This window comes from Ovis canadensis, chromosome 2 (genome assembly GCF_042477335.2).
Source record: "Ovis canadensis isolate MfBH-ARS-UI-01 breed Bighorn chromosome 2, ARS-UI_OviCan_v2, whole genome shotgun sequence".
In the NCBI taxonomy this organism is placed as follows: domain Eukaryota; kingdom Metazoa; phylum Chordata; class Mammalia; order Artiodactyla; family Bovidae; genus Ovis; species Ovis canadensis.
In genome coordinates, this window is record NC_091246.1 from 249,745,754 (window position 1) to 249,760,847 (window position 15,094).

Genomic DNA, 15,094 nt, shown 5'->3' on the forward strand with positions numbered 1-15,094 from the left:
CTCTGCCATTCTATTCTGTGCACCTATTATGCTGGGTCCTGGGGACACATCCAGAGGTGAATACAATATAGTACCTGCCGCAGAAGAGACTATAGTTTAGAAAAGAAAACTGATACAGCTCTAATAGGTCATTAGGTGGACCTGGGTCCAATTGTTTACCAGCTCTTTGATCTTGAACTAACCTTCAGACTTCCCAGGCTCAATCTTTTCCTCTTGTGAAACGGTCCTCTCAGAGTTATGCTAGGCGAGGCATTAAGCCCTCAGTGAGTGCTTAACACTCTTTAACTGTAACTGTGATGATCAAGGCTGTTTGTACACCCGATTAATTTGAGCCATTCATTCTGCAGACAATTATGGAGCATTGTTTAAGCCATGTGCCAGGCATGGGACTTGGCGCTAAGAGTCATACCAACAAAATTTGACTCTGCCTTCAAGGAGCTTATAATCCAGTGGTGGGGGGCGGGCAGCAGACACGCTAATGGCTAAATCCCAACATAATACAGTAAGTCCTTGACAGAAGTTGGATCTTGCAGGATGAATCAGAGTTTGCTAGGTAGAGTCGAGGGGAGGGGGCCTTATGGCGAAGGGGACTGCAGGAGGCAAGACATGGGGTCAGAAAGAGCCTGGGAAAGAGTGTAAAGTCCGTGTGTCTCCAAGTGATGGGTGGAGGGGCTCCAGCAGGCTCTTCTCACCCTTGGAAGAGATTCCTCAGTGACCCAGCAGCCAGGGCATGAGCTCATCCCTTCCTGTCTGCCTGTGGTCAATGGCGCTCGAGGTGCTGAGTGGCTGAGGGATTAGATCCAGGTCACAGAGCAAAGGACTCTGGGACCACTGGTTCAAAGAAGGCCAAACTTCGTATTTGTTCTTTGGGAAAAGCTCGGAAAACCATAACATTTGTATTTGTTTTTCCTTTTCAAAAATTGATTCACCCTTCCTTCCGCCACCGTGCACGTGGACCGTCCCTGACATCTGGCGATAGATGTGCTCAGGAGTCATTGCCTGTAAACCGCATTGAGTCGATCTGGAAGCAGGGTGAATCTGATCGATGTTAATTTTCTCACCCACCTGTACCGTGGAAACTCGGTGAGGACCCAGGCGGTTCCTGTCTGGTTGCCACCCCTGTGTTGGGACTGTACCTGGCGCAGAATAGGTGCTGGGCAAACACGCATCACATCAACACAACCCAGAAGACTCTGATGCCCTTTCAGGGATCCACCCCCACCCCGCCAGGCTGGTTAAGAAGGGGAACTCTCTCTTTCTCTGCATCTTCCCAGTTTCCCTTGCCCTTCGTGGGGCCTCCCAGCCTCTCAGTCTGGAAGTTACTGAGCTATAAACAGACACTTAAATGAAGGAGCGCAGCCTTTAAAGAGTCCTTTGAAGAAAGGCTGCAACGTGACTAATCATTCCATAATTTATTGGCCTGTAAATTTGCATTTTCCTATAATACATTTTTATTAATGGAGGGCCCTCCCACACTGTGGACAAAGGCGGTTTTAGCCGGGGTTGAGCTTCTCCATTTAGAAGAGTCATTATTGTTTTCACGTCTGTAACAAGACCATACGCAGGCTGGGACCACAAGAGGGTGGGTGAAGGAAGGGGATGGGAGAATGGAGCTGGGGCAGACCGCTTGGACCCTGTCTTTGTCCCACCCTTCATCAAGAGCCCCTAGTCAGCTCCAAGTCATTCAGTACCTGGAACGGCTTCCCCCCTCCCTCTCCCCTTCCCCATCCCTTGGCCAGGGGACAGGCTTGGGCAGGATTTATGGGGCTGGCCCCTGAGGAGAGGATCCGGGGATAAATCTCAGCTTATTTAGGAGCGTGATCTACATTTATTGCACTTAATGTGATCTTTAACGTGTCCAAGAGGGGCCCATAAATCCCAGCCTGGCCAGTTCAGCCAGCAGGGCCCCTGGGCCAGGCCCCTCCCCTCGCTGGGGTGAGCTAGTGGGAGTCCCTGGGTCTGTTGATTCCCTCTGCTTGAGCCTCCTGCCCTGGCTCCACAGCTAAGAGCCAGTGACCTTCCCAGGCTGTCTGAAGCCACAGGGTTGAAGCCACACGCTCCTCAGCTGGTAGGGCCAGTGTGCACCCTGCTGTTAAGGCTGGGCCCGTCTCTGGGATACGAATCCTTCATGCCTCTTTGACCAGGTGACTTCTAGGAGCCTTTCCTGAACTAGATTTGAAAGATGCCAAGATTTTCCAATGAGCCTGACACGGGTGCCGAGGAGGGAAGTGGCAGAGCAGAGGTGTCCCGTCACAGCACCCTTCCAGGCAGGGGGAGAGGAGAGGCAGACTCTCTGACTGTTAGTATTTACCATCATTCTAAGAAATACTAGCGTGTGCACACATAGTGATCACGAGCCTTTCAACGTGGATAGCATTTTCCAATTTATAAATCACGTCCACACCCATCCCTCCCACGTCCCAGAAGAAACCAATGGCTTATGGAGGCTGCGACTCGTCCAAATTCACAAGGTTGGTGAACAGCAAAGCAGGACTCGGGGGCTGAACGTCTGGCTCTTTTCGCGGCTCCACGCTGCCCACACGTATGGGCACATGTACCACCCAGCGCGTGTGCATACTAAGCACACAGATGCCGCGTACTGGGACGCACACCTTGTAGATGAGCAGATGTTGGACTGCTCCTAGTGGGGATTCTGCAGACATACAAGGTCATCACAGATATCTTCTAATCCTTCTGCCTCTGGTTTTCTGCCAGCAAAGAGAAGCCCTGCCTTGCTGTTAGGAGTACGTGTTGGCGTGCGTGTCTCTTGGATGTGCGAGCATGCATTTGGGGTGGGGTGGGGCAGGGGTGGGGAGGTAGGCCGAATGAGCCCAAGCTCCTGGAAATGATGAGAACAAGTCTAAGAGCTGATGCCAATAGTCAAAGATCATTCTCAGGGCCTCGCTGGTGGGTCCAGTGATTTAGAAGCCGCCTGCCAATGCAGGGGACGCGGGTTTGATCCCACATGGTCCGGGAAGATCCCACATGCCTCAGAGCAACTAAGCCCGGGTGTCACAACTACTGAGCCCCTGTGGGGCAACTACTGAAGCCCGAGTGCCTGGAACCCACACTCCGAAGCAAGAAAAGCCACTGCTGTGAGAAGCCTGTGCACCAAGACACAGAGTCGCCCCTGCTCGCTGCAACTAGAGAAGGCCCTTGAGCAGATTCGGAGACCCAGTGCAGCCAAAAATAAACAATCTTTTTAAAAAAATTAAAACGATGATTCTCGCCTCTGAGTTTGAGAAGACCATCCTAGGCCCTGTTTTGCTACCCACTGGCCCCATGCCCGGTCCCAAGAAACACATCTGTGTATGGACTCGTCTGCACACCCATATGCACGTACACATAACACGGAAGTGTGTGAAGCCCCAGACCCAGCAGGGCCAGGTGTGGTCATCAGGACCACCGCTTGGGGTTGAGGGTCATATGTTTTCCTTGGGCGAGTGTCTAGAAATGGTGTCACATCTGTACTAAAGGGTGGCAGCTGAGCACAGGGGAAGGATTAACAGTGACTCTTCCACTGAATTTAATGGAGAAATTATACTTCTGTGCATTATTTTCTAACTCTACAACTAACGCATGTTCAGTATAGAAAATGTAGAAAACCAGGAGCACATAATAGCAAAAAAACATTTTTTAAAATCATTTGTAATGCTTCATACAGAGACGATTCATTTTTAATTTCTCCAAAGTACATCCTATCAGATGTTTTTCTGTGTGTGTGTGCATATATATATATGTATAAATAATTTTTTTAAAAATGTGGTTCCTCCCATGAATGCTACGTTGACTTTTTCCTCAATATGTTGGGAGATGTCTTGCCTGCCGTTTCACATCCTCTCGCCCACTGTTGTCAGAGGATGCCTCGCTTTGTAAGGCCTAGGATGGGCCATGATTTTCCTCCCCAAGCAGACTTTTACGATTTTCACTCTTTTATGGTGAAGGACAGGGAAGCCTGGCACGCTGCATCCCGTGGGGTCGCAAAGAGTCGGACACGACTGGGCGACTAAACAACAACAAACAGTCCTTAAGGCTAAATCTCGGCACATCCCATGATGGGTTCCTTAGATTAAATTCCCAGAAGTGAAATTGCTGTCTCCAGGTTTCGCGCATCAGAGAGATTTTCAGTAACTCTTGCTAGGCTGCCCTCTAGAAAGCAGGGTGTGCTCGTGTTGGCCAGGGACCAGCAGATCCACTCAGTTTTGTGCGTTTTTTTTTCCTTTTTTCAAGTACGTATTTATTTATTTGGCTGTGTTGAGTCTTAGTTGCAGCACGAGGGACCTTCAGCCTTCATTGCGGCATGTGGGACCCTTCCTTAGCTGCAGGACACAGGATCTAGTTCCCTGACCAGGGATTGAACCCCAACTCCCTGCAGCGGGAACACGGAGGCTTAGCCACTGGACAGCCAGGGAAATCCCTGGAGGATTTCCTGTGTAAAGGAGGAATTTGGGAGCGAGCCCTTGGGAGCAGGGGGCTGGGGTGGTCCCGTCCCTTCTGCTGTGGCACAGGGCAGCAGAGGCAGGGACAGAGAGGTGGGAGGAGAGAGTCTACCACTCCGAGTCCTTTGCAGGGGACTGGCCTGGCCCCCTGGTGCTTGGTGTCCCTGTTGCTGATGCCAGATCCCTGCCCTCGGTAGGCACAGGGCAGGAATTGAGTCAACACGTGCAAGTGAACAAATATTTGTCACACGGACCAATGTTTGTTGAATGTTCAAAAGTTTACGGATAGAACAAATGTTTGTTAAAAGAACGCTATTGTTCTTGGAAAAGCTCCGGCCAGTTCACAGGCTGTCTTCCCTCCTCTGGGGTCTCCAGACCAGGATGGAGGCTCAGAACCCACCTCAATAAAATCGTGCTGGGGACGTGCCAGCCGGGCAGCTTCTTGAAGACGAGCCTGGCATCTATCATCTCTGCGACTCTGGGGTGCAGCACAGCCCCTTCCCACTGCTGTGTTCCAGAAACGTTGGTTAAATGAGTAATTGGTTTCAGATCCCTGCTTGACTGCCCGCTAAATCCCATTGTGGCCCAGAGCAGCCGGCTTACCCCCTCTAAAGCTCCTGCTCTCGAATATAAGATGAAAAGACGGGCCTCTCTGTGGTTTTCCACCTTTTTTCTTTAAAGTAGAATTTTCTCTTCAAACAAACCCCACTCCAAAGAGTTGCCTTCCCTTCATCAGCGGAACCCCTAGGGCACATGATTTGAGAAGCGCCAGCATCGTTCCTGTCTGAAGTCCAGACGAACCGAGGGGAGCCGTGCCTGGGACACGCGTTGCTCAGCACCAGGAATTTACCCCCAAATGCAGCCGAACTGTCCAAGAAACTGGGGAGGAAAGTGACTTTTAAACCCCCAGGGAGTGCTATGGATTAGATGAAAGCTTTGTATCAATGTTAAATTTCCTGGATTGGGTAACTGTGTGTTCTGTGGTTATGTAAGAAGAGGTCTTTATTCTTAGAAAATATACACAGGAATATGAAGGCGAACAGCAGCATCACACAGCCCACTTTCAAATGGTGCAGAAAAAAAGTATGAATACAGATATATATGTATGAGAGAGTAATAAAGCAAGTCTGGCAAAATGTGAAAAGTGATGAATATGGATGATGGGTACCCAGGAGCTTGTGGTGCTATCTTTGAAACTTTTCTGTAGGTTCCAGTTAAATGCCTCACCAAAAATAATAATAATAGTAGAAAAGAAAGGACTGCAAGGGAAGGAGAGGGTAGATGTGTATACAGGTCTGGTTAGATTCGTCTCTTCCTAAGGGGGCAGAAGGCAAGGACGCCCTGCATGTTAAGCAGACTCACTGGCCAAAACTGCGGATACACTGAAGCTGGGGCTTGGATCCTTCTATTAAAACCTGAAGTGGCTGAAGTTCACAGCATGCCGGCAGTTTCCACTGAGGAAATTTGCTGATGAATAAGAGCTTTGGGTTGGTACCACTCTGAGCCTCTCAAGAATGAGGTGGAAGAGTGAGAGGGAGGAGAAGCGGGAGGAAGAGGAAGGTTGTGGGAAGGCGATGCTGGGATAGAAGGAGGGGGCGGCAGAAAAGAAGGGGGTCAGGGAGGACTCAGCAGCTGGGTATCCACTTGGTGGGGATGTTGTCAGGAGGATTCAAGAGATGCCTCTGAGGCCCCTTCCAGCTCCCAGAGAGAGAGACTTAAGAACTCAGAGGGTCAAGACATGCACGCCCCTGGCGTATGTACCTGCCTGCACACTCACGCATACACGCCTGAGCCCACAAGGAGGCCAGAGCTCCCGACATCCATCACAAATGAGCACAGTGTGGGTCCCCATGTGTGAGGGCAGAGCCGCCCACCCCGCTGGGGCCTCCCGAGGGGGTCACCTGTCGCTCATCCGCAGTCCTGAAATCCAAGAAGCTCCAAAAGCCAAGTTTTCACTTAACTCCTGGGTCTGTAAAACACAACTTGAACTGTCAGGAGGCTATTTATGGGCTTTATTTTTCCCACTTACTGCGAATATTCATACGTTCACTGCAGAAATATTAATGTGTTTACATACAGAGTGCTGCTCAGGCCCCTCGGGGGTTATTACATCTGTGGTATGTGCACCGAATTACCCTTCCAGAATGTGAAATGTTCCGAAGTCTGAAACACATGTGGTCCCCAGGGTTTCAGAGATGCGACTGGGGACTCATGCTATAGTAAAGTCGCAGCTTCCAGATGAGGGTAGGGGTGTGTGTGTGTGTGTGTGTGTGTGTGTGTGTGTGTGTGTATAAAGGCTTGATTTGGGTGCCAACGTCCAGCCAAGAGCAAAGTTGACCTCTGCAACAGGCATCCAGATGTTGGCTTTAGGTTTGACTCCTAAATAGCAGGAGGATTCATTCATTTATTTTGGAGCTTCAATATGGTTAGTTGAAAACAGCAAAGTTCTCTCTACGCATACGGCAAATAATAAGTCATGCACAGAGGGAGTAGGGTGCTGTGGGAGGCCGGGGTAACCCACCAACCGCCTGGCTGGTCCTCCTGCCTGACCCCTCCTGACTGTCTGCCTTTGACCTGCTCGTTTCCTGTTGGACTGTGCTCCACAGCACCCGCCTGACAGCCTCCAAGTCCCAGAGCTAGAGTACCAGGAGTGGACAGGGCTGGTATACCAGGAGTGGACAGGTTTGGTGCACCAGGGCAGACAGGGCTGGTACACCTGGGTTGAGTGCTTTTAGTTTTTGTGCGTGTGTTCCCAGCCCTGCCCCTGCCGGCTTGCCATCTGGAATTCCCAGAACACACCAGCTGCAACGGAGAAGCAGAGTCACGGCTCTGGTTCTGAAGTCAAGCCCCAGGAGCTAGAATCCTGGCTCCGCCTCCGACACTGCCTGGCCTCAGGGAAGTCTTTGCTTCTATCTGAGCCCCTCTCCTCCGCCACTCCGCATGCCCCTGGGGTTGTTTTTCTCTTGGGGAATGGGGTTCCAAAACGAGATTATGAGTGGAGGCAGTTGTAAGCAGGGAGCATCATTTACCCTCGAGGGGTCATGCTTGTTTCTGTCCTCCAGCCCACAGGGGCAGCCAGATCGGTGTGACCCCTGGTGTCCTGGCCTCCTTTGTTCCTGTTAGCAGATCACTTCAGTAACCATCACGCCTCACTCCCCTGCTTCACCAGTCCCTTCCCTTCCACTGGACCCTTCCCATTAGCTCTCACACAGGCAGAATGCCCCCACGTTTTAAAAAAGAAAAAGGCAAAAAGACCCTCTCAACCAAATGCAACTTGGTATCCTGGGGATTGGACTGGATCCTAGAACAGAAAAAGAACGTTCATGGAAAGCCTGGTGAAATCTGAGTAACGCCTGTAGTCTGGTTACTAGTCTGGTATGAGTATCAATGTCTTAGTCTTGACAAATGACGTGTGACTTTTTTTGGGGGCCCAAACCACGGCATGCGGGATCTTACTTCCCCGACCAGAGATCGAACTCATGCCTCCAGCAATAGAAGCAAGGAATGCAAGCCACTGGGCTGCCGGAGTTGCGTGGGCTGGTGTCTCTGAAGTGTGCTTATGCGGAACCTTAGCACTTAAGGGAGCTGCATAAAGCGGATATGGGAACCCTCTGCAGTATCTTTGCAATTTCCCTATGAATTTAAGATTATTCCAAAATAAAAAGGTTATTGAAAAAGAAACCTCTCTCTTGATTCCACACTCTATCCCATTTTTTTGCTTCTATTTTATCGAAACTCCCCAGAACAGTCTCACCGTCTACGGTTCCCTCCCCTCATTCTTTCCTGAACTCATGTGCCAGTCAGGTCTCTCTGCCACCCACACCCCCTACAGCCCTGAAACTGCTCAGTCAATGTCTCCAGGGGCCTCCCTGGGAATGAACCCAGTCTCTGATTCTCCTCCAGCCTCACCTTTCCTGGCCTCTTGGCAGGACCTCCGATCAGGCCTCTCTTCTTGGACAGCTTCCCCACCGGCTGGGCTGGGAGATGCGCTGCTTCTTTTTTCTCCGCTCACCCCACGGGCTCTCCCTGCCCCATCACCTTCACCGTGCTCCCCTCCGCTCTCAAACCTCTAAGGGTGGCCTGAGGCCCCAGACCTGGCCATTGGACTGTTTTCACTCTCTCCCCAGGCAGCCTCCTCCAGCTTCACAGCTTTAAACACCACCTACCTGCTGACAGCTCCCAAGTCCACGTCCTCAGCTGGGACAGCACCCCCCCACCCCCCCAGTGCCCACTCAGCACCTCCCCTCCGACTGCAACAGGCCCTCACCCTGAATGCTCCCTAAAGCCGCTCCACCCACGCCTGCTCCTCACTCATCTCTGCCATCGGCCTAACTGGCAGCTCCATCCTTCCTGTTGTTCTGGCCCCACACCTGGAATCTGCCCTTGACTTCCCTTTCTCGCACATCCTGTCTATCAGCAAATCCCGCCTCTCTGTCTTCCCGACGCGTCCGCTGCTGCCGGCCGTCCAAGCCGCATCACCTTTCATCTGGATGAATTCAAGAACCTGCCCCTGCGCCCAGGGCTCCCCACCCTGCCCCTGCCCTGCTTCAGCCTGTCCTCAAAACAACAGCCAGAGGGCATTCTGAGAGCGGGTCTGATCAGGTCAACCTCAAGTCCAAACTCTTCCATTTCCTGCTTAGTAAGAGTCCCGCATGGGAAGAGTCCTAAGTGTACATTGGAAGGACTGATGTTGAAGCTGAAACTCCAATACTTTGGCCACCTGATGCAAAGAGCTGAGTCATTGGAAAAGACCATGATCCTGGGAAAGATTGAGGGCAGGAGGAGAAGGGGACGACAGAGGATGAGGTGGTTGGATGGCATCACTGACTCAATCAGCACGAGTTTGGGTAAACTCTGGGAGTTGGTGATGGACAGGGAGGCCTGGCGTGCTGCAGCCCTTGGTGTTGCAAAGAGTCGGACATGACTGAGCGACTGAACTGAACTGAACTGAAGAGTCCTTTCAATGGCCGTCACGGTCCTACTCCACCTGATAGCCCATTTCTCGTCCCTCACCTCCCAGCACCCTTCCCCTTGCCCACTCTGCTGCAGCCGCACTGGCTTTCTTCCTGACCTTCAAATACACTGGAAGCCTGCCTCAGGCTTCCCAGGTGGCTCAGAGGGTAAAGAATCCACCTGCAATGCAAGAGACTTGTGTTTGATCCCTGGGTTGGGACGATGCCCTGGAGAAGGAAATGGCAACCCGCTCCAGTATTCTTGCCTAGAGACTCCCATGGACAGAGCAGCCTGGCGGGCTACAGTCCGTGGGGTCATAAAGAGTTGGACACGACAGGTGACTTGACATGCACGTTCCTGCCTCAGGGACTTCACACGAGGCAGTCCTCCTGCCTGGAAAGCCCTCCCTCCTCACTTTCTTCAAGTCTCTGCTCAAAGCTCCCCTTCTCAGGGAGACCTTCACTGACTGCCTTTCGTAAAATAGGAACACCCCCTTTCTCGTCCCCAGTTTCGACTTTTCTGGAGGGCCGATCACCACATGAACACTGTGTCTACCTGCTTGCTGTTGATTGCCTTTTTCCTGGACTGGATATCAAGTCCAGAAGACAGGTATTTGATTTGGTTCTCTGCTAGATCCCTGGGATAGGACCTGGTGGGTGAGAGTTTGTTTGTTTGCTTTTTAATCAGCTATCATGACTTAAAGGTTTCCCTGGGGGCTCAGGTGGTAAAGGATTTGCCTGCAATGCGGGAGACCCAAGTTCGATCGCTGGGTTGGAAAGATCCCCTGGAGAAGGAAATGGCAACCCACTTCAGTATTCTTGCCCAGGGAATCCCAGGACAGAGAAGCCTGGTGGGCTACATATAGTCCACGGGGTCGCAAAGAGTCGGACATGACTGAGCAACTAACAAGACATCATGACTTAAGTCGGGAAAAAAATCCCCTACAGAATTGACTCCGCCCGCAATGCGGGAGACCCTGGTTCAATTCCTGGATTGGTAAGATCCCCTGGAGAAGGGGTAGGCTACCCACTCCAGTATTCTTGGGCTTCCCTTGTGGCTCAGCTGGTCAAGAATCTGCCTGCAATGTGGGAGGCCTGAATGAAGAACTGAATAGTGTCTGAACCATCCTCTGAGGTTCGGGAAGGCCTTTCCTGTGGCCACCAGGGCTAAGGCAGCCTAGCCAGCTGGGCTTTGAGAGCCAGCATCTCCCTCTCCACCCGCGTGAAGGCCCCTGCATGTGGCTGGTGTGCGTACAGGGCACGTAAGAGTGTGCTGCACACTGGTGGCCCCAGGTCCAGGGATTCCTCACGGCTGCTGCCTGAGTCACTTGTCTGCTCTCAGTGGCCCTGGGTGAGAACAGGTGTGAGATGGAGACCCATGGGTTTGGAGTCCAGGAAGCTGTAGCCTCCTTCTTTCCCTTCTTTCCCAGCCACTTAGCCCTCTGTCTGTCTGGCTGCAAAGTCCCCCAGGTGAGGTGTGGAGGGAAAAGTGCCCGAGTGTTCCCTAGTGGCTCAGACAGTAAAGCATCTGCCTACAATGTGGGAGACCCGGGTTCAATCCCTGGGCCGGGAAAATCCCCTGGAGAAAGAGACAGCAACCCACTCCAGTACTACTGCCTGGAAAAATCGCATGGATGGAGGAGCCTGGGAGGCTACCGTCCATGGGGTCTCCAAGAGTCGGACTTCACTTTCTGCAGGGGAAGCTGGGGACCCTGTTGGGGTGGGATGGGGCGGCCCTCAGCTAATGGTCTGGACCGGCTGCCCCGTGCTTGGACCCTGGTTCCTGGCTGAGCGCTCTGTCTGCCACGTGCCCCTCCGTCCGTCTCTCCGTCCTGCACCCTTTGTCTCTCTGTGCTGCCCCCTGCTTTTTCTTCTTCCCTCCGCTCTTTTCCCTGCTGTTTCCTGCCTCTTCTCATAGCCTCACTTCCAGCCTTTCCCCGTCTCCATCCCCACCTCTCCCTGTGCATCCCCTCCTCGAGCCTCCCTTTGTTCCTGTCTTTCTGCCTCCTTCGAGCCCCCATCACCCTGCCTCTCCCCCTCTCCCGCTCCTCTCTTCCCCCAGCCTCTCTGCCTGCTGTGTCTGTCTGTCCCTGCCCGCCGGTCCCTCCGTGGTGCCGAGCCCCGCTGCCTCCCTCTCTCCTTGCCCAGCCTCGTCTGTCTCCCCGTCACCCTGTCTGTCTCTCGCCCTGTTTTCCGGGAAGGCAGCCGTGATTTACGAGCTGCGGACAGGGCCAGCTGCGGGTGCGGGAGGCCCTGATCACAGTTTCCCGGAGGAAGCTGCCTGCTCGGGGATGGCAGGGTGACAGCGTTTACACAGAGCAGCCCCGGGCTCGGAGCGCGGCTGTCAGGCCTAGACGGATGGCGTGCCGGAGAAGGCCCATTACTTCATTCACACCTCTTCGGGCAAACAATAAAACACTTACACACGGCCTTGACGCGGGCGGGCGGGCAGGCGGGCTGCCCCCCTCCCCGGCCCCCCCAAAAACGTTCCCAGCCTGGCCCAGGGTCTGGGCCTTTCTGATGGGAAGGAGTGCGGCAGGGAGACAGGGGTGGTCTGTGAGGAGGCCCACCAGGCCCAAGCCCCAGAGAAAGCCCCACACCTGGCTCCCAAGCCTGGGCTTTGGTAGTGCCCCAGGCCAACTGGTCTCTCTGAGCCTCAGTTTCCTCATCTGTGAAAGGGGTTGTAATGCTCGCCCAGGATAATGGAACTAAAAGCGTCAATAAACTGGAGAGTGCCGCCCAATGTCAGCAAGATTATTAATATTCACTTAGAATAATATTCGTATTATCCCAGGTAGAGAGCAAAGTACCCAGGATCCTAAATTTGGCCCTGCAGAAGAAAGTTTCCAAACAGGACTTGATGTGTAATCCAAGGTTGACCCTTGATGGGCAGGAAATGATAAGGTTGGCAATTACCCTCTTTGTGACTGTTTCTTGAGGAACCCCTTCACCCAGGCACCCAGTTCTAGAATCTTCATTTATGTGGAGGCGAAAGTGATTACCAGCAGCTACTGTGTAGCCCTCTCCCTGCCCCAAACCTCTGCCCATGGGAAGCTGCATTTTCTAAGAGCAAAGCTTTCCATTTGAAGGAAAATTGCCCCAGTGGACTTCAGGCACCAACCGTGATGTGGAGAAAGGACTGGAGCCTGAGGTGGGATGGTGGGTGGATTTGTGACTGACTCCATATGTCTAGACAATGAAGAAAGTGAAAGAAAGTGAAGTCGCTCAGTCGTGTCCAACTTTTTGCGACCCCATGGACCGTAGCCCACCAGGCTCCTCCCTCCATGGAATTTTTCAGGCAAGAGTACTGGAGTGGTTGCCATTTCCTTCTTCAGGGGATCTTCCTGACCCAGGGATCGAACCTGGGTCTCCCACATTGCAGGCAGACGCTTTACCATCTGAGACACCAAATATCAATTATGGTACTCCCACTGTGAGCCAGGCACGTGAACTCCAACAGCCACGCCATTTGCGACACCCCTACATTGTGCCAGGCACAAGCCACCTTCTCTCCTCCTTGAGAGCCCCCAGAAACCCTGCCAGGTGGGAACCGTAGCCCGCATCTCTGAGCAGAGGAAGCTCAGGCTCAGAGAGATGAAGCAGGTGGCCCACGTGGAACCGCGGGACTGGAATCCAGCTCCAAAGCCCATCTTGTCCTCTGGGTGTGGAAGAGCTGTTGGTGGGTGGGCTCCGGGGCTTGGGGCCCACTGCTGGCTTCACCACTTCCAAGCTGTGTGACTTTGGACAGGTGGCTCAGCCTCTCCTGGGCTCAGCTTCCTCATCCACACAGTGAGGGAGAGGGGCAGGAACATCCCCTGGGATGACCTGAGGATTCACCAAGATGATGCTGGGCCAGGGCTGAGAGTAGGGCCTCTCAGCATCCAAAAGATGCGAGGCCAAGACTGGGACACAAAGGGCCCACGAGCCTCAGGCCAGCCCTGTGCCCTGCCTCTCCCTACTCCTGGGATCCCACTGCTGGTCTCAGAAAAGGTCTCCATTTAACACCTGGCCCTGTAAGGGGTGAGGCAGGAGCCCGACGCTGGGACATAAGGGGTTGCCCACAAACAGACTTAATTCATGAAATGAAATCTTCACCAACCCTCTCCCCAGTCTGTTTTTGTGCTCCACCCCCACCACCACCACAAAAAACCCAAAACCCTGCACAGACCTGCCTGGGGAAGGAGCGGGTAGCAGAAGCCAACAAACTGAAGTGTTAATCTGTTTCTTTCCTTATATTAACGCGATCGCTGGACAGCATCACGCCCAGCCAGACCCACAGTCAAGAGCAGAGAGAAGTAGGCTGGAATCAGGGTCCACACTGGGCTTGGAAATTAACCAACTCCTTTCACCTCTTGGAGCCTCAGTTTCCCGCTTCCAAAATGGGACTGATTATAGCTACCGTGAAGGGGGTTTAAAGATTAAATGAGATGACGCTGTCCCGGGGCCACTAATCAGTGATGCTTATGGAGCGCTTACCGCCTGCCAGACAGGGCCCTGGATCCTAAGGATAGAGTGATAGACTAGATGAAGTGTCCGTCTCCAGAAACTCCCATTCTGGTGGGAGAAACTGCAGATCAAGGGGTGGGGGCAGCGTGGAAGTTGTGGAGAAGATAAAGTGAAGAAACAGGCCATGGGGGTAGGAGAGGGTCTACGGCCGGAGTGGTCAGGGAAGGCTCCTGAGTTACTCAACAGAAGCCTTAAAGAACCGTCTAGTCTCCTCCTGTCTGTAGACACCCTGGCTACTCCGACTGCACGTCCCTTGTGGGGCGCTCACATGCGCTCATGGTCCACGGTCTGCCTGGATGCTTCTGCCCTCATCTACCTGGGAACACCTACCTCTCCTGCAAGGGTCTCAGAGATGCATCCTCTTCCATAGCATCCGTATCCTCCCCGACGTCCTTTGGCAGAATCTGTGGCTCCACCATCTGAGGTCTAATGATCACAGCTTACGTGAATTCCCCCTCTCTCTTACATGGCAGATACCATGTCAGTTGCATGCATGCTAAGTCACTTCACTCGTGTCCGACTCTTTGCGACCCCACAGACTGCAGACTCTCAGACTCCTCTGTCCATGGGATTCTCCAGGCAAGAATACTGGAGTGGGTTGCCATGCCCTCCTCCAAGGGATCTTCCCGACCCAGGGATCGAACCCGCGTCTCTTCTGTCTCCTGCACTGGCAGGCGGGTTCTTTACCATGTACGTTAGGAGTCAGTAAACAGTGGACGTAAAGTGCTTACTTGGCACAGGGCCTGGTGCACAGCAGGACTGCACTGTTATTGCTGCCGATGCTGTCGATGGGTGCTCAGGCCATCTTTTAATTAAGTGGAACTCAGTGGACACATGCGAACAGGAAGAAGCGTGTACCTCGGGGCAGGGGAGAGAGTCTGGGTGAGTGGGGCGAGGGCCGGAAGCCTGCCCAAGGGCCGCCAGGATGGAGCAGGGAGGCGGCATTCACGGGGGCCTGGAGTGGTGTGAAGATCTGTGGCCGTGGAGGCCTGATGGGGGAACCGAGTGGGCGGAGGGCGGAGGGAGGCTGTGTGATCCTTCATCCAGATGGATGGTTCCAGCAACAGCCCAGACAGGTAAACACTGGGGCTGGGGCCAGACAGCCCCCCGCCACCCCCCACTCGCTGACTCTGCTGGTGACAACTCCTGTCAAGGCTTGACGAGAGGCTGCTGGCTGCTTCTGCCCCCTTGGCCCAG